General features: G+C 40.7%; 1 long non-coding RNA gene across 2 annotated transcripts in view; it reads right to left on the bottom strand.

The window, feature by feature from the left end:
- The window catches only part of LOC307095240, a 30,030-nt gene extending 13,323 nt beyond the window's left edge, over positions 1-16,707 (bottom strand). The window contains exon 1 of one of the 2 annotated variants that reach the window (XR_013813183.1): positions 1,388-16,707. This is a non-coding gene — a long non-coding RNA (uncharacterized lncRNA). Of the gene's footprint in view, positions 1-116 lie in introns of both variants that reach the window. The other variant, XR_013813184.1, reaches the window with a different exon arrangement.
- Between the last annotated feature and the right edge of the window lie 2,152 nt (positions 16,708-18,859).

The raw sequence follows: 18,859 nt of genomic DNA on the forward strand, positions 1-18,859 counted from the left end.
CATTTTTACATTTCAAATAACTTTCTTAAGTCAGTGTTCCTCAAAACACATGTTCTTTATGATCTCAAAGAATTTTGTTCCTGTGGAACTTCAGTTTGAGAAACAATGGCACATACCATGCTTCCAAAAAGGCTCAGGAATATTTGTATATTACTCCCAGTCAATCAGACAAATAATGTCTTTAGGCATTTAGCTGTGAGGAAATATGGATATGAATTAAAATGGGCAGTAAGAGAAGCCCAGCACATTATGATTCTATTGCTCTTGCTAGGATATATTGATCTGAACAAAAAATGTCTCAAAGTTGATGTTAAAATTTTTCAGCTGCACTTTTGTGTTTGTTTTATATCAGGGAGGCTAAGCTTTTTTGCTTACCAAGCTACCTGTTGAAAAAAGGCAAAGGGGAAGAAGGTATATTCACTTCATCATAAAGTAGGCAAGATCATGGTTTTTTAATAAAAGTTATGCTTCTCCATTGCCCTCTTGCCAAACAGGTTCCACAAATCTCAAACTAAAAAGGCATCAGCGCTACTCTCATCTGTTCTGGGGCAGAGATAGAATAAAAAGGTACAAAGAGCCAATATATCAGATTTATATCCCCAATCCCAGAACCTTGAAAAGCTCAAACCTATGAGATTTAATAACCAACAATATGGCATGTAGCCAAACACAATGACTAGGCCTTATCTCTTTAATCAATTTCCATGCCTCCAAAGGAAGTAAAAAGCAAATGGCATTAAATAAACCAACTGGACTACCCAGATGGCTGCAATATTAATCATCTCCTGAACCAAAGAGAAAAAATAAACTCAACTCCTTCTTTAAATTTACCCTGTCAACTCCAAACCCTGGTGGGTTCCCTTTAAAGTTTAACATAATTCATACATGACAGCACTTGATTATCATTTCCTAAAATTATTTCAAGTGTGCTTATATTAGCTCAACAATACAACCATCTAGGGCAGGGGTCCTCAAACTTTTTAAACAGGGGGCCAGTTCACTGTCCCTCAGACCGTTGGAGGGCCGGACTATAGTTTAAAAAAAAAACTATGAACAAATTCCTATGCCCACTGCACATATCTTATTTTGAAGTAAAAAACAAAACGGCAAAAACACCCGCATGTGGCCCGCGGGCCGTAGTTTGATCTAGGGCATGAGATTATATATAGGACTATATCATTTCTAACCCTCACTTAAGTGTAACCTAGCATAGGACCAGGTACACAATATTAATTCTTATAATTCTGTTGGTTAACTCATATGGTGAGACTATATTTGCAGATGAGGTGAGAATTGGAAAAGAGACTTAACAGGAAACCTCTGGGTAGCATCTAAGAGAAAACAGAGCAGGGGAAAGATTACTTAGTAACTACAAAATAGTACTTACAGAATTCTAAAGAGCCAGAGACTCCTCTTACAGCTGTCCAAGGAGCTAGAAGTACAAACTGCACCCTGACCTGGGCTGACCTTTTGACATCCTTCTCAGAGGAATAGTATTCTTTTTCAGTGATTACAAAGAACTTCTGTTGTAATGACTAGTTATTTGCTTCAGTAGTTCCTTATTAAATACTTCTCTGCCATCAAAACCTGTACACTAGAGGCTAGGCTAATCATTTTTACCAGGCAGCTCACTGTCAAACAAGTTTATATCCAGAAGAATGGCTAGCTTACTATTCTTAGCTTACTATTCTTTTGATATAAAACAGGGAAACAGGTCCCATCATTTTTAAGTCCTCATTATGTAATAGATTAATCAAATAAGGTGATCTGTGGTTTTCAAAAGCACCTCAGTATATGTTGTCTCATTTCATCCTTTTACAGTTATCTTCTTGAAATAAGTAGGGGCTGGTTGGTGTTCCAGATGAAGAAATTTAAGGATTAGGAAATTTAGGTAGTTTTTCTAAAAGTGAATGGTGGTAAAACCCAAATGGCATGGTTTTAGAATGGTGGTAGAGCCCAAAGATATTGGTCTTGAGTTCTATTCTAGAACTCCTTTGGTATAGCAAGAGTCACAGTGGTCTATTCACAGACCCGCCACCCTTAGTAAAATGAGAGACACTGGTCATCAGGTACATGGTATAAATGGGTTTTTAACTTCAAAAATGTAATGCCCAGTTTATCAATTCCACCTTGCAATCCAGTTGTCTTTCTTAATAAAAATTAGCAGTAACTTTTGGTTGTATCCTGGCAATTGACTCTGTAGAATAGCAATATACAAAGAGGAGAGATTCTCAGCCAGGCAACCTGCTTTGGAAGGAAAAATGCAGAGATAGTGCTAACCTTCCTTCCTGGGGAGACAACTCTCAACTGATACTTATATAGTGTATATTGAAAATCCAGAATGTAAAGGGTGGCAATCCAGCTCCTTGGGCTTGCCTTGCCTTGAGCATTTTGCCCAGTAAAGCAGTAACAGAGGTGGGCAGAGATAACTCCTGTCCCAAGAATAGGACAATAATTGGAATTCGGATTATTAACAAATGCAAGAAAAGGAGTGAAGGCCCATCCACCTAGTTCAGGCCTGCTTTTGGTAATCAACACTGCACAAACACAACATCAAAGTGGTAGGGAGGTCTTGTAATGGGTTGAAAAATGGGACAATCAGTACTGTGTTAAGTAAAAACACAGAAGGGCCTTTGGGTAGTCAACATTACTTAAAAGCAATGCAAAAAGGGAAATGGAGGGGTCCATGTCAGATGGGCAGGACCAAGTAAAGTGCAACTGAAGCACCACAGCAATATAAACTGGGTAAACCAATGACATCTGGGATTAACATTTAAGTCCAAGTGAAAGGGCCTTGCCCAGTCAACATTCCCCACCAGCAATGCAAAAGGGCAGGGTGAGGCACAGCGGGGGCAGGAAGGATGAGGGGCCACAATACTATCTAATGGCTGGATACATGGACACCCTGAAATTGTTATTATTAATGGTCCACAGAAGGGTCCAAGGACAAGCATGAGTAAGGAGAGGGAAGATAAGGGTAGGACCATGACTACTTGAAAATGTATCCCCTGGAGCATTGCAAAAGAAGTGGGAGTATGGGTTGCTATTTGAAGGGCATACTACAATGTTTACACTTTATAATGCCATGAGAAATTGGGGCTGGGAGTGCTTGCCTAATAAGATCAGGGAGGACAAACCCATTGCTAATTGCCATTGTGTCCATTAAGATTTGCAGAGGTTTTGTGTGGTCAGCAGCCCCTGCAGTAATGCCAAGGGGGTATAATGGAATGGCATCCTATTTTAACAGAAGGGGGCATACATGATGTATACAAAGAAAGTATGGGATCCTATCTAATCAGAAGAGCTGAGATCATGGAGCTCCTCATCAGTAATTCAAAGGCAGTGGTAAGGGCATAGAGCACAGCACCTTCCCTACTGCATTGGCACTCTGACAAATACAATTAATTATGCACATTAATAATCTCAATAGAAGAGCTCATTCATAGTTAATATGCCCCTAATACAAAGGGGGAATGAGGAGATGCAATCCTACTCCAACATAAGCAAGGACAATTGCAATTATGTACATTAAAGTAAAAAGGGGAGAGGGGCCCGTTGAATAGCATCTCCTTGCTCTAAAGCAAGGAGGGTACAGTCATTCTGATATAAGACTTACTTACAAAATTACATTTGTGCACATGAAACTTCTAAGTGAACAAATCTTTTGAGTAGTGGGCACTGTCTGATGAAAATGTTAAGGAAGTAGGTGAGGCGCTTATCTAGTGCAGAGAACAGGAGAAAATGTAACTGCAGATATTAACGGTCCAAATGAGGGCTTTGGTTGATCAGCGCTCTGCTGTACTGCAAAGGGAAGCGGGGGGCGGGGGGGGGGGGGGGGCGAGGGCACGGGGGTGTCTACTGATGAAGATAACAGACAATTTCAATATGTATAGTACCAATCCAATAGAAGGGGCCTTGGAGAAAAAACAGTATCCCTTGCAGTAGTGCAAAGGAGATACAATATAGTCCTGGAAGTGATAGGGATATGGAAAACAGCAATTCTGCACATTAACTGTCCAAATGTAAAGGTCTTAGTAGTGGGTACTACCTACTAGAAGGCAAAGGGAGTTGGGGGTATGTGGTGTGTCAGTGCCCTTGTCTAGTGAACAAGAACCCAGACAAATGTAATTATGCACATTAACAGGCCAAGAAAAGGAGATTTAGGGTTCAGCAACTATGGTATACTGCCAACGGAGGGCAATAGGGTAGGATGAACCAAGTTGAAATTATGTACATTAATGTCCAAGGGATATGGTGTAGCTAATTAAAACCTTGTACCTTGTACCAATATAAAAAATCTTAAAGTAGTGGGCACTCCTTGCTAAAAGGCTAAGGGAATAAGGAGAGGGGTGTCCTTGTCTAGTGTACAAGAACATGTACAAATGCAATTATGCACAATAAGCCATGAAAAGAGAACTTTTCATGTGATCAGTATCCTTGCTATACTATAATAGGGATCTGAGAGGATATAGGATCTTATTCAAATGGGATGAACCATGTGCAATTACACACATTAATGGCCCAGGTGTAAGGCTGTAATCAACTATAATTTCGCACCTTGACTGTCCAGGTGTTAACAGTCTTGTGGAGAGGGCACTCAATGCTGAAAGGGAATAGGGAAAGGAGGTGTTGTCTAGTACAGAGGAACCCAGACAAACACAATCACATTAGCAGGCTAAGAAATGGGTCCTTCAGAGTCAGAATCCCTGTGGTACTTCAAAGGTAGTAAAAAGAGGAAGGATTCTAATGTAATTACTATACACATTAACAGTTCAAGAAAGGGGCCTTAAGTGGACAGTACCCCATGCAGTAAAGCAAAGAGGGCGTGAAGAGTCAGGAACCCATGTTAATTCGAAGGATTATGGACAACTAATTAAACATATCCACAGTCCCAAGAGAGGGCTTTTAGGTCAGTAACCTCTGCTTCCATAAGTGCAAGAGATTGAAAATGCACAGTTATGGACTACTGAGAGTGTGTACAAGATGAAAGTTGTGTACATTAACTGCATCAGTAAGGTCTTTAGTAGTAGGCACCTCCTGTTAGAATATAAATATGATGGGGGAGTGGCCTTACCTGGTGTACAGGTACAGGAGCAAATGTAAGTATGCACATTAACAGTCCAGGAGAGTGAATCTTGGCTAGTCAGAAGCCCTTGCAGTAATATAAATGGGGCAAGGAAATGGGATCCTATTCTAACATAAGGGAGCATGGATTACTGTAATTATGCACATTTAAACTATACCAGAGAAGCAGCCATAATTGGTCAGCTTCCCTGGTGCAAAGGAAATATGATGAGGATGAGCCGTAACTACAATTTTCCACTTTAATTATCCAGAAGACTTTAGGTGGCTAGTACCCCAGCTACAATACTAAGAAATCAGGACATTAGCTTATCAGGAAAGAACCTGCACATTAAAAGTCCCAAGAGAATAACTTTCAGTCTCTAGCATCCCCTGTTATAATATAGAAACAGTGGGATATCAGTTTAAAGGGAGGGACCATAAATACTGGAATTCTGCACATAAACAATCCCAGGAAAAAAAATAGTAATAGGTAATTAATACACCATCTTGTAAAATGAAGAAGGTACAGGGATCTTTCATAAAAGACATAATTGTGGTCAACTACTTATGACTCACTTTTAACTATATTAGTACAAAGGTCCTTAGTAAAGGGCATCCACTGCTGAATGTAAGGAAAATGAGTGAGGCTTATATCTACTGCAGGGGAGAAAGGACAAAAGCAATATCCCACATTAATGGTGCAAAAGAAGGGTTTTTGGTGTTCAGATCCTGTTTGTAAAATTTAATAGATGTGACAGGATAAGACACACCTTCACAGTTCCAAGAACCCTATGTTGTAATGCAAATGAGGTAGAAGAAAAAGGAATCTTAGATTGACAAAAGGGACCACAGCTACAATTACAACTTTATCTACAATGACTTCCAGATGATGTAAAGAAAGTGAAAAGTCATTATGTTCCTAAAGTAACAAAAGGGACCACACTGGCATTTAACCACACTTGCAGGCCCAAGTACTTTCTATGGTAATGCAAAAGATGTTTTAAGGGCCTGGATGGATCCCAGACTAAGGAAAGGGACTATAGCTGCCTTTAAGCACATTAACAGTCCAAAGTATCTGCTGTTGTAATGCCAAGTGAGATGGGGGAGAGGGGGGATGGGATCTTAGACTAACAGAAGGAACTGTAGCTCCAAGTGACTACTTTTAACAGTTCCAAAAAACGCTCCTAGGTAACGAAAAGGGAAAGGCAGGATGTGATCCTGGAATTACAGAAGGGACCACAACTTCAATTGAACACACTGACAGTGCCAAATGCCCATCCAGGTATTGTAAAAGGGCTAGGAGGTAGATGGGAACCTAGACAAAAGGGACCACTGCTGCAATTAGGCAACTTCACAAAATCAAATATGTCTAGTAAATGTAAACTGCCTAGGAGTGCATGGGATCCTATAATTAAGCCCATTAACAGGCCCAAGAACCCTCTGCTGTACTGCAAAGGGAGTGGGAGGAAATGGAAATAGACAAAAAGAAGGAGCCACAGCAGGCAAATAAGCACATTTCAATGACATATCTCTGCTCCCAGGCAATGCAGAGGGATGGGAGGAAACAAGTTACCAGAGTAACAGTCCCAAGGTCCTTCAGTTTTAATACAAAGTGAGGACAGATGGGTTCTATAGTGGCATTTAAGCACCCTCTGTGTTTTTTTCCCCCTTAGGACCCTGTTTTAATTCAAAGTGAGGATGGGTGGGTTGCAAAGTAAGATAAGGACAGTAGTGGCATTTAAGCACATTACCTGCCCCAAGGATTGTTTTAATGCAAAGCGAGGATGGGTGGGTTCCACACTAAAAGGCATTAATGCACAATTTAAACACATCAACTGCCCCAAAGACCCTCTGCTTTACTGCAGTTAGGATGAGTGGGTTCCACCTTAACAATAACTGCCCCAAGCACTCTGTTTTAAATCAAACTCAAAGTGAGTATGGGTTCTATAGTGACATAAGAACAGTACTGGCATTTGTGCACATTAACTGCCCCAAGGACCCCCTGCTTTAATGCAAAGTGAGGATACATGGGTTCTATAGTGACATAGGGACATTAGTGGCATTAAAGCACATTAGGCGCCCCAAGGTCTCTGTTTTAAATCAAAATCAAAGCAAATATGGGTTCCATAGTGACACTAGTGGCATTTATGCACATTAACTGCTCCAAGGAACCCCTGTTTTAATTCAAAGTGAGGATGGGTGGGTTGCACATTAACTGCCCCAGGACTGTTTTAGTGCAAAGTGAGAATGAGTGGGTTCCACACTGAAAGGCACTAGTGACATTTAAGCACATTAACTGCCCCAAGGACCCCGTTTTAATGCAAAATTGTGGGTTCTAGAGTGACTTAAGCACAGTAGCTGCATTGAAGCATTAACTGCACCAAGTACCCTCTTTTAAGGCCAAGTGAGGATGGGTGGTTTGCAAAGTAAGATAAGGACAGTAGTGGCATTTAAGTACATTAACTGCCCCAAGAACTCTTTTAAATCAAAATCAAAGTGAGTATGATCGATAGTGACATAAGAACAGTAGTGGCACTTAGGCACATTAACTGCCCCAAGGACTAGGTTTTAAATCAAAATCAAAGTGGGAATAGGTTGTACAGTAACATAAGGACAGCAGTGCAATTTATGCACATTAACTGCCCCAAGGACCCCCTGTTTCAATGCAAAGTGAGGATATAAGAGACCTATAGTGACATAGCAGTGGTTGCATTTAAGCACATTAACTGCCCGAAGAACCCTGTTTTAATTCAAAGTGAGGATGGATGGGTTGCAAAGTAAGATAAGGACACTAGTGGCACTTAAGCACATTAACTGTACCAAAGACCCCCTGTTTTAATGCAAAGTGTGGATAGGTGGGTTGCAAAGTAAAATAAAGATAGTAGTGGCATTTAAGTACATTACCTGCCTCTAGGACTTTTAAATGCAAAGTGAGGATATGTGAGTTCCACCTTACATAAGGACAGCAGTGGCATTTAAGTATATTAACTGCCCCCAGGACTATGTTTTAATGCTAAGTGAGAATACATGGGTTCTAGAGTGACATAAGCACAGTAGTTACATTTAAGCACATCAACTGCCCCAAGGACCCTCTGTTAAGGCCAAGTGAGTATGGGTCAGTTGCAAAGTAAGGTAAGGACAGTAGTGGCATTTAAGCACATTAACTGCCCCAAGGACTGTTTTAATGCAAAAGGAGGATGGGTGGGTTTCACATTAACATAATGGCAATAGATGCATTTAAACACATTAATTGTCCCAAGCACTCTGTTTTAAATCAAAATCAAAGTAATTATGGGTTCTATAGTGACAAAAGAATAGTACTGGCATTTAAGCACATTAACTGCCCCAAGGACTCTGTTTTAAATCACAATCAAAGCGAATATGGGTTCTATAGTGACATAAGAACAGTACTGGCATTTAAGCACATTACCTGCCTCTAGCACTGTTTAAATGCAAAATGAGGACATGTGAATTCCACCTTAACATAAGGACAGCAGTGGCATTTCAGTATATTAACTGGCCCCAGGACTGTGTTTTAATGCAACGTGAGGATACATGGGTTCTAGAGTGACATAAGCATAGTTCATACATTTAAGCACATCAACTGCCCCAAGGACCCTCTCTTAAGGGCAAGTGAGGATAGGTGGGTTGCGAAGTAAGATAAGGACAGTGGTGGCATTTAAGCACATTAACTGCCCAAATAACCCTCTGTTTTAATTCAAAGTGAGGATGGGTGGGTTGCAAAGTAAGATAAGGACAGTAGTGGCATTTAAGCACATTTCCTGCCCCAGCGATTGTTTTAATGCAAAGTGAGGATGGGTGGGTTCTATAGTGACACAGGGACATTAGTGGCATTGAAGCACATTAAGTGCCCCCAGGACTCTGTTTTAAATCAAAATCAAAGCAAATATGGGTTCCATAGTGACATAGGGACACTAGTGGCCTTTATGCACATTAACTGCTCCAAGGACCCCCTGTTTTAATTCAAAGTGAGGATGGGTGGGTTGCAAAGTAAGATAAGGACAGTAGTGGCATTTAAGCACATTAACTGCCCCAGGACTGTTTTAATGCAAAGTGAGAATGAGTGGGTTCCACACTAAAAGGCACTAGTGGCATTTAAACACATTAACTGCCCCAAGGGCCCCGTTTTAATGCAAAATGAGTATATATGGGTTCTAGAGTGACATAAGCACAGTAGCTGCATTGAAGCATTAACTGCACCAAGTACCCTCTTTTAAGGCCAAGTGAGGATGGGTGGTTTGCAAAGTAAGATAAGGACACTAGTGTCATTTAAGCACATTAACTGCCACAATAACCCTCTGTTTCAATTCAAATTGAGGATGGGTGGGTTGCAAAGTAAGATAAGGACAGTAGTGGCGTTTATGCACATTTCCTGCCCCAGGGAGTGTTTTAATGCAAAGTGCGGATGGGTGGGTTCCACACCAAAAAGCAGTAATGGCATAACTTGAACACATTAACTGTCCCAAAGAACCTCTGTTTTAATGCAATTAGGATGGGTGGGTTCCACCTTAACTTAAGGGCGTAGTGGCATTGAAGCACATTACGTGCCCCCAGGACTCTGTTTTAAATCAAAATCAAAGTGAGTATGGGTTCTATAGTGACATAAGAACAGTACTGGCATTTAAGCACATTAACTGCCCCAAGGACCCCCTGCTTTAATGCAAAGTAAGGATACATGGGTTCTATAGTGACATAGGGACATTAGTGGCATTGAAGCACATTAAGTGCCCCCAGGACTCTGTTTTAAATCAAAATCAAATCAAATATGGGTTCCATAGTGACAGAGAGACACTAGTGGCCTTTATGCACACTAACTGCTCCAAGGACCCCGTTTTAATTCAAAGTGAGGATGGGTGGGTTGCAAAGGACACTAGTGGCACTTAAGCACATTAACTGTACCAAAGACCCCCTGTTTTAATGCAAAGTGTGGATGGGTGGGTTGCAAAGTAAAATAAAGATAGTAGTGGCATTTAAGTACATTACCTACCTCTAGGACTTTTAAATGCAAAGTGAGGATATGTGAGTTCCACCTTAACATAAAGACAGCAGTGGCATTTAAGTATATTAACTGCCCCCAGGACTATGTTTTAATGCTAAGTGAGAATACATGGGTTCTAGAGTGACATAAGCACAGTAGTTACATTTAAGCACATCAACTGCCCCAAGGACCCTCTGTTAAGGCCAAGTGAGTATGGGTCAGTTGCAAAGTAAGGTAAGGACAGTAGTGGCATTTAAGCACATTAACTGCCCCAAGGACTGTTTTAATGCAAAAGGAGGATGGTGGGTTTCACATTAACATAATGGCAATAGATGCATTTAAGCACATTAACTGCCCCAAGGACTCTGTTTTAAATCACAATCAAAGCGAATATGGGTTCTATAGTGACATAGGTACACTAGTGGCATTTAAGCACATTACCTGCCTCTAGCACTGTTTAAATGCAAAATGAGGACATGTGAATTCCACCTTAACATAAGGACAGCAGTGGCATTTAAGTATATTAACTGCCCCAGGACCGTGTTTTAACGCTAAGTAAGAATACATGGGTTCTAGAGTGACATAAGCACAGTAGTTACATTTAAGCACATCAACTGCCCCAAGGACCCTCTGTTAAGGCCAAGTGAGTATGGGTCAGTTGCAAAGTAAGGTAAGGACAGTAGTGGCATTTAAGCACATTTACTGCCCCAAGGACTGTTTTAATGCAAAAGGAGGATGGGTGGGTTTCACATTAACATAATGGCAATAGATGCATTTAAGCACATTAACTGCCCCAAGGACCCTCTCTTAAGGGCAAGTGAGGATAGGTGGGTTGCAAAGGAAGATAAGGACAGTGGTGGCATTTAAGCACATTAACTGCCCCAGGAATTGTTTTAATGCAAAGTGAGGATGGGTGGGTTCCACACTAAAAAGCAGTAATGGCATAACTTGAACACATTAACTGTCCCAAAGATCCTCTGTTTTAATGCAATTAGGATGGGTGGGTTCCACCTTAACTTAAGGGCGTAGTGGCATTGAAGCACATTACGTGCCCCAAGGACTCTGTTTTAAATCAAAATCAAAGTGAGTATGGGTTCTATAGTGACATAAGAACAGTACTGGCATTTAAGCACATTAACTGCCCCAAGGACCCCTGTTTTAATGCAAAGTGTGGATGAATGGGTTCCATATTAACCTAAGGACAGGTGTGGCATTTAAACACATTAACTGCCCCAAGGACTGTTTTAATACAAAGTGAGGATGGGTGGGTTCCACCTTAACATAAAGACAGCAGTGGCTTGAAGGCCCTCTACTTTAATGCAAAGTGAGGATAGATGGATTCTATAGTGACATAAGCACAGTACTGGCATTTAAGCACATTAACTACCAAGCACTCTGTTTTAAATAAAAATCAAAGTGAGTATGGGTTCTATAGTGACATAAGCTCGGTAGTTGCATTTAAATACATCAACTGCACCAAGGATCCTCTGTTTTAATGCAAAGTGAGGATAGATGGGTTCCTCACTAACCTAAGCACAGTAGTAGCATTTAAGCACATTAACTCCCTCTTAGGACTGTTTTAATGCAAAGTGAGTATATGTTGAATTCCACCTTAACATAAGGACAGCAATGGAATTTATGCAAATTAACTGCCCTAAGGTCCCCGTTTTAATGCAAAATGAGGATGAGTGGGTTCCACATTAACATAATAGCAATAGGGGCATTTAAGCAATTAATTGCCCCAAGCACTCTGTTTTAAATCAAAATCAAAGTGAGTATGGGTCCTGTAGTGACATAAGAACAGTAGTGGCATTTATGCACATTAACTGCCCCCAAGGACCCCTGTTGTGTGTTTTTTTTATTTTTGATTTTTTAAATATATTTTATTGATTTTTTACAGAGGAAGGGAGAAGGATAGAGCTAGAAACATAGATGAGAGAAACATCAACCAGCTGCCTCCTGCACACCCCCTACTGAGGATGTGCCCGCAACCAATGTACATGCCCTTGACCGGAATCGAACCTGGGACCTTTCAATCTGCAGACTGACGCTCTATCCACTGAGCCAAACCGGTTTCGGCGAGGACCCCCTGTTTTAATGCAGTGAGGATAGATGGGTCCTATAGTGACAAAAGCACAGTAGAGGCATTTAAACACATCAACTGCCTCTAGGACTGTTTAAATGCAAAGTGAGGATATGTGAATGCCACCTTAACATAAGAGAGCAGTGGCATTTAAGCACATTAACTGCCCCAAGGACCCTGTTTTAATGCAAAGTGAGGAATAGGAGTTCTAGAGTGACATAAGCTCGGTAGTTGCATTTAAGTAGATCAACTGCACCAAGGATCCTCTGTTTTAATGCAAAGTGAGGATAGATGGGTTCCACACTAACCTAAGCACAGTAGTAGCATTTAAGCACATTAACTCCCTCTAGGACTGTTTTAATGCAAATGAGTATATGTTGAGTTCCACCTTAACATAAGGACAGCAATGGCATTTATGTACATTAACTGCCCCAAGGTCCCCCTATTTTAATGCAAAATGAGGATGGGTGGGTTCCACATTAACATAATGGCAATAGAGGCATTTTAGCACATTAATTGCCCCAAGCACTGTTTTAAATCAAAATCAGAGTATGGGTCCTATAGTGACATAAGAACAGTAGTGGCATTTATGCACATTAACTGCCCCAAGGACCCCCTGTTTTAATGCAAAGTGAGGATACATGGGTACTATAGTGACATAGGGACAGTAAAGGCATTTAAACACATTAACTGCCCCAAGGACCCTCTCTTAAGGCCAAGTGAGGATGGGTGGGTTGCAAAGTAAGATAAGGACAGTAGTGGCATTTAAGCACATTTCCTGCCCCAGGGAGTGTTTTAATGCAAAGTGAGGCTGAGTGGGTTCCACCTTAACATAAGGACAGCAGTGGCATTTAAGCACATTAACTGCCCCTCCCTACCCTCTGCTTTAATGCAAAGTGAGCATGAGTAGGTTCTACAATAAAAATCATTAGTGGCATTTAAATACATTAACTGCCCCAAGGACCCACTGTTTTAATGCAAAGTGAGGATAGATGGGTTCCTCACTAACCTAAGGACAGTAGTAGCATTTAAGCACATTAACTGCCTCTAGGACTGTTTAAATGCAAAGTGAGGATATGTGAGTTCCACTTTAACATAAGGACAGCAGTGGCATTTAAGTACATTAACTGCCCCCAGGCATTTAAACACATTAACTGCCCCAAGGACCCTGTTTTAATGCAAAGTGAGGATATATGGGTTTTAGAGTGATATAAGCACTGTAGTTGCATTTAAGTACATTAACTGCCCCATGGACCCTCTGTTTTAATGCAAAATGAGGATAGATTGGTTCTACAGTGACATAAAGATGACACTAGTCGCATTTAAGCACATTTACTGCCCCAGGGCTGCTTTAATGCAAAGTGAGATTAGATGGGTTCTACAGTAACATAAGGACAGTAGTGCCATTTAAGTACATCAACTGCCCCTTGTAACCTCTTCTATTGTAATGCAAAATAAGGATGGGTGAAATCTATAGTAACATAAAGATAGTAGAGCAGTTAAGCACATTAAATGCCCCAAAGAATCTGTTTTAATGCAAACTGAGGATCCCTGGGTTCCAAGGTGAGATAAGAACAGTAGTGGCATACTAGCACATTAACTATCTGAAGAATCCTCTGTGGTAATGCAGTTAGAAAGGGGATACAGGTTAACAGAAGGGAGTATTGGGGATTGTAATTTTGCACATGATTACAAATGCAAGTATGGATAATAAATATATTAACCAAAAAGAAGAATCCTTGAGTAATGGGACCACATTATACCTACCAAATGGGATACCCTGGACCTTTTAAATGGACAGTACTCCAGATAACTATGTGAAAATTGTCTCAGAGCTGAGTTCTTGAACAATAGTCACTCCTAGACAGTGTGATGGGGTAGGATTCCTTTTTTTTTTTTTTTTTTGCCCAGGACTAAAAGACTTGGGTTTTTCTGCACCCACGATTAATGCAAAGGTGTGTTTGACTGGGATATAATATGATGGGCAGGATTATGGATAATTAGAATTTCTCTCCGTGCAAAGACTTTAAGTGGTCAGCACAGTATATGATTTAGGGACAGGGCTGAAGGGTTTAACTGGGGCTGGGGCTGGGGCTGGGGCTGGGGCTGGGGCTGGGGCTGGGGTTTAGGCAGGGCTGAGGGTAGGAGGAAAGGGCTGGGGCTAAATGTAGGGGTTGTGAGAGCAGTGGTGGGAGGAACTGGGGACTGTGGAGGCAGAGTACCACAATATTGATTGTGTGGGCAATTAATACTCCAAGATAAGTTTGAATAGAGGAAACAAGTCCACAGCAATTCAAGTTATCTGTCTGATAGGTTAGACAGTCAATTAGTGCAGCATTAAAGATGGGAACAAAGCAAGGCCTGAAGTGGAATGGACCTTCAAATATTTTTTATATTCAGTCATAAAGTTAACTTTTTAATTAACTTTTTATGTGCTAGAAGACTTGAAAAATCCAAAGTGAAGTAGTTTATTAAGTCAATCTCAAAGTAAAAAAGATTAGTGAAAAATGTTAACGCCAAATTATTTGACTTTGGATATCTTATAGACAAAAAAATAAGTATGCCATTTTTATAAAAAAAGAAATAAAAAACTTTAAGGGCCCCCAAAATGAGCTTATTAAATCTAATTTAAGTCTACAAACAATGCCATAATAGTCACTTGAGGCTTAAATATCACCCTAGCAAACTACATAATTGAACTATTAATGGCTGACATCCAAGAAATAAGTAGAATTCAAAATCCAACCCCAGCATTAGCCACAGGGTAGATGTTCCTCTTGAAGAACGGAAGGATTCCTCTTCTGCCACCTGTTGGCCAAAGATCCATTTTGGTCCTTGCCACGACTCACCGCCATGTTGAACTCACCGCCATGTTTACACGTGGTAAGCATGGAGCCCTGGCCTGGCCCACAGGGCGGAAAAGCAAATAGGCGACGCTGAAGGGGAGGGAGCCGGTTAGAGGGGAGGGAGCTGGAAAGGCCAAATGTCCTTGGAACGACCTTGAGCACCATGGTAGCAGATGTTATGTAAGTGGCACCTCAGCTTCTGCCTCCTGAAAGAGGACAGCCAGGAGCCATGCTAGATTGGTCTAATTCGATACTCCATTAATTGGCTGTACCCAGTTGTACCACCCTGTCTGATTGGGTGGGTCAGGCGGCGAAGATCATCCCACCTTTCACTTTTTGCAGCAAACCGGAAGTGTACGCCATATTTAACAATGCGGCAGGCCCACTAGGAGCAAAGCCCGCGCAAACACCAGGATGTCCTCAACCACAAGACAAGGCCTCCCTTATATGTCCCTGCGGCAAAACCTGTCCGGAAATGCTTGCTGCAAAGACAAAGGCCCTTCATGACCTGTCCGGCAATGCTTGCGGCAACCACAAATGTCCGCCATGTTTAACACTGCGTCAGGTCCTTGCGCCGCCATCTTATACCATGTAACAGAATATTTCCAACGCCATGCTGTGCATTAGAACAAAGACACTACCAATATGTGGCCTTCCACAAAATTGGACCCGCCATTTTGGACACTAACAAAGCAGACCGCCATGCTGAGCAATACCAAAAGTCAAGCCGCCATTTTGACCCCTCCCTGTAAGTCTTCTCGATCTCATTTTCAACTAGCCCCGGGTAATGTGGCACAGGATAATCCTATTCTTCTACCTCAGGAGACCACAATGCATGCAAATCAGGTCATTCAAAATATGCAGCTCAGGCCTCTTGCCTCTCTAATTTATACCAAGCACAACAAACTACCGTCAGCTGAACTCCGCAGCAAACTTAGAGTCGCCATATTTCCTCCCTAGCCTAACCAACCCCTTAGCCTAACTGCAGTCATCTCCCAGCCAAAGCTATAGGTTCACTCACACAACACCAAAGACTAGCAGCAAAAATTTGTAGACATTGCAGTTAGTATAACAAACCACAGAAAACAACAAAATTTCGAGCGATTAAAAAAAAAATCTAAGCAGGTATCCGCGGCCCCGATGGGCAAGAAAAAAAATTAAAGCAGGTATCCGAAGCCCCGATGGGCAATAATAATAATAATTAAATTTTTAAAAAAACAAGCAGGTATCCTAGGCCCCGGTGGGCCAATGGTTTGGGGAAAAGGGGGACACAGCTGGTATCCGAGGCCCCGATGGGCGAAGGAGGAAAAAAAATTGAAAGCAGGTATCCGCGGCCCCGATGGGCACATTTTTTAAAGTAAATAAATAAAACCAGGTATCCGCAGCCCTGATGGGAAAAATATAGAAAAGTGGAGTAAATAGAGAACTAAATCACAAAACAGAGGACTCAACAAAAATTGTTGCAAACAAAAATTTCTTTAAAATGAAAAATGTCATAAAAATATCCCAAATACCTAAAAAATAGGGAGGTGTCAATAAAATACTGGAAGAAAGTATAGAATTTTCAAAATATTTTATAGAATTTTGGTGAATTTTTTAAAAGAAATGCGCCATAAAGAGTGGTTGAGAGCTGGAAAATGTTCCAGAAAGAACCACATGGCTGAAGACCTCTTCTATTTGCAAGACTCCATTACACCTCAGGAGAAGAAATATGGCGGTGGCAGCAAATTGCAGGGCATTAAAAAGCAAGGGGGTGGAGACTGGGTGCAGAGGGAGTGGAAGAGGCGTGGCTTAAAAGATTGAAAACTAGACATATTTGTGGTTTAGCTGGCTTAAAATTTAGAAAAAGGAGATTTCAGGAAAATAGCAACATATCTGAAAGAATACTAGACTGTAAGTAGGCTTCATTTCTAGTCCAGGAACCATAACTTCAATGGGTCGCCATGGGTTATCATCTATAAAAAGGGGGCCTTATGTAAATAAGATTACTGATGCTAAAATTCTCCACAAAGAACATAACAAAAGAAAACATTTTAGTTTAGTTTGGTTTTGAAAAGGAGGAAGGGCAGGAAGAGCTTTGATATGTTAATAAAGTATCCAAATGTATATAACTCCCCCATCAAACTTTTGAACCAAAGAAGGTAGGAAAGGTCTCCAAGGTTAGAACCTTCAAGGGACTTTCTCTTCAATTATCTTATAAGTCAGAAGGTGAAAAACAGAGAAGAAGGAAAAAAAGAAATTATTGACCCCTAAATAATCATGGAGCACTATTTGTAACCTGTATCTCACAACTCCTAGAAAGTCAAAGGATACATTGCCCTACTACTGTCAACTGGAAAGTAATACTATCAGAAAAGCATACCCTCCAGTCTCCAGAAAAAGTATGCAAATTTTCATCCTTAAAAGGTACATTCCATCTTCTAAGTGCTCTTAGTTCACACACAAAAAAGTAATCTGACTTATTTCAAATGAGGAATATTTTGTTACAAAAGTGGTGTCCTGGAGAAGACAATGATTAACACAAAGATAATTTAATAGTAGGATTTCATTCTGAAAGATAATTTTCCACAGGAGCCTCCCTGAACACCCCAAAATTGAACTATATGAGAAAAAAGCCTACAAATAAGGACTGCTATAAGATTTTACCCTAATTTAAGTTTTCACAAAGTCCTAGTGAAATGAATCGGGGGAGGGCTGTTCGTTCATTGTATAAATTGGTAAATTGAGATTGAGGGATGTTGACTTCTATTTGGTTTAAAAACCTAGTAGCAGCACGAGGATCCCAGGGTAGAGATCCTTGGACTCAGATAACTTTGGTTGCACTTTAGAGAAATAACTCTGTTGATGAGACTACCTTGTGTGTCAGATCTCTCTAGTAAGAATTCTGGGATTTGTATAGAGTTTAAAATTACTGTAATGATCATGGTATATTTGAATGATACCTATAAAAGGTAGTAGCAACAACAACTTTGATATCACTCAGTCATCAGGAAAGAAAAGGATTATAAGCAAGTAGTATTCCCTTAACACCTGGGATCTCGGCCTAGACTAACCAGGAGGACCTGAAAAGCAAACCAACTAACACCAGCAGCAATACTATCAGGCCACCTGACAAATCTTAAACTCCTTCTCTATAGGCCATGAAATAATGGTATCACTAGGAATCTTACTCCACTATAGAATTTAACCTACTTCAGCTTATTGTGTCTTTAACACAAGCTATCAATTGTTAAGGTAACTAGGTCTGTCAAATACAGCTCTGTCCAAAACAATTTTCTACAATTGTGGAAATAGCCAATATTTTTTAGACCTTGGCTTATGGAAATTTTTCTTACCACTCAAAAGGCATCAACCACAAAAAAAAAAAAAAATTGACTTTAAACTAAAATATTCTGTTCCGAAAAACACCCTAAAAGATGAAAAGATGAGCAATAAACTAGTTGCCCTGGGGTTCAGTGTCCAGGCCCTGGTTCCGGGAGAGTGGTCTGGCAAACCACTTCCATTGGTTGTCACATTAATTTCTTTCATGAGATTCAGTGAGATTAAGCTGCCGAAATCGGTGTATCGTGATGATTTTGGGTGACTCTCACTCACATCGGACACGGACACAGGCTCTAGGCTATCAAGGTCTACTGCAGATACCTAGGCTAAAAGAACTGCAGAGTCAAGAAATCTCTAGTTTTGGTACAAACAGGTTCCAAAGAGTAGTTGCATTGGAAGTAGCAACAGTGTTGCTACATTTTATATTAGGTAGGGTTCATTTAACAACAAAAAAAAAGAAAATGGTTTTTGGACCTGAAAAAGGACATTATGAAGAATTTTCACATGAACTGCTGAATAAACAAATATGTAAGTACATCTTCTGTG

The sequence above is a fragment of the Cnephaeus nilssonii genome, assembly GCF_951640355.1.
Source record: "Cnephaeus nilssonii genome assembly, chromosome: X".
Lineage (NCBI taxonomy): Eukaryota > Metazoa > Chordata > Mammalia > Chiroptera > Vespertilionidae > Cnephaeus > Cnephaeus nilssonii.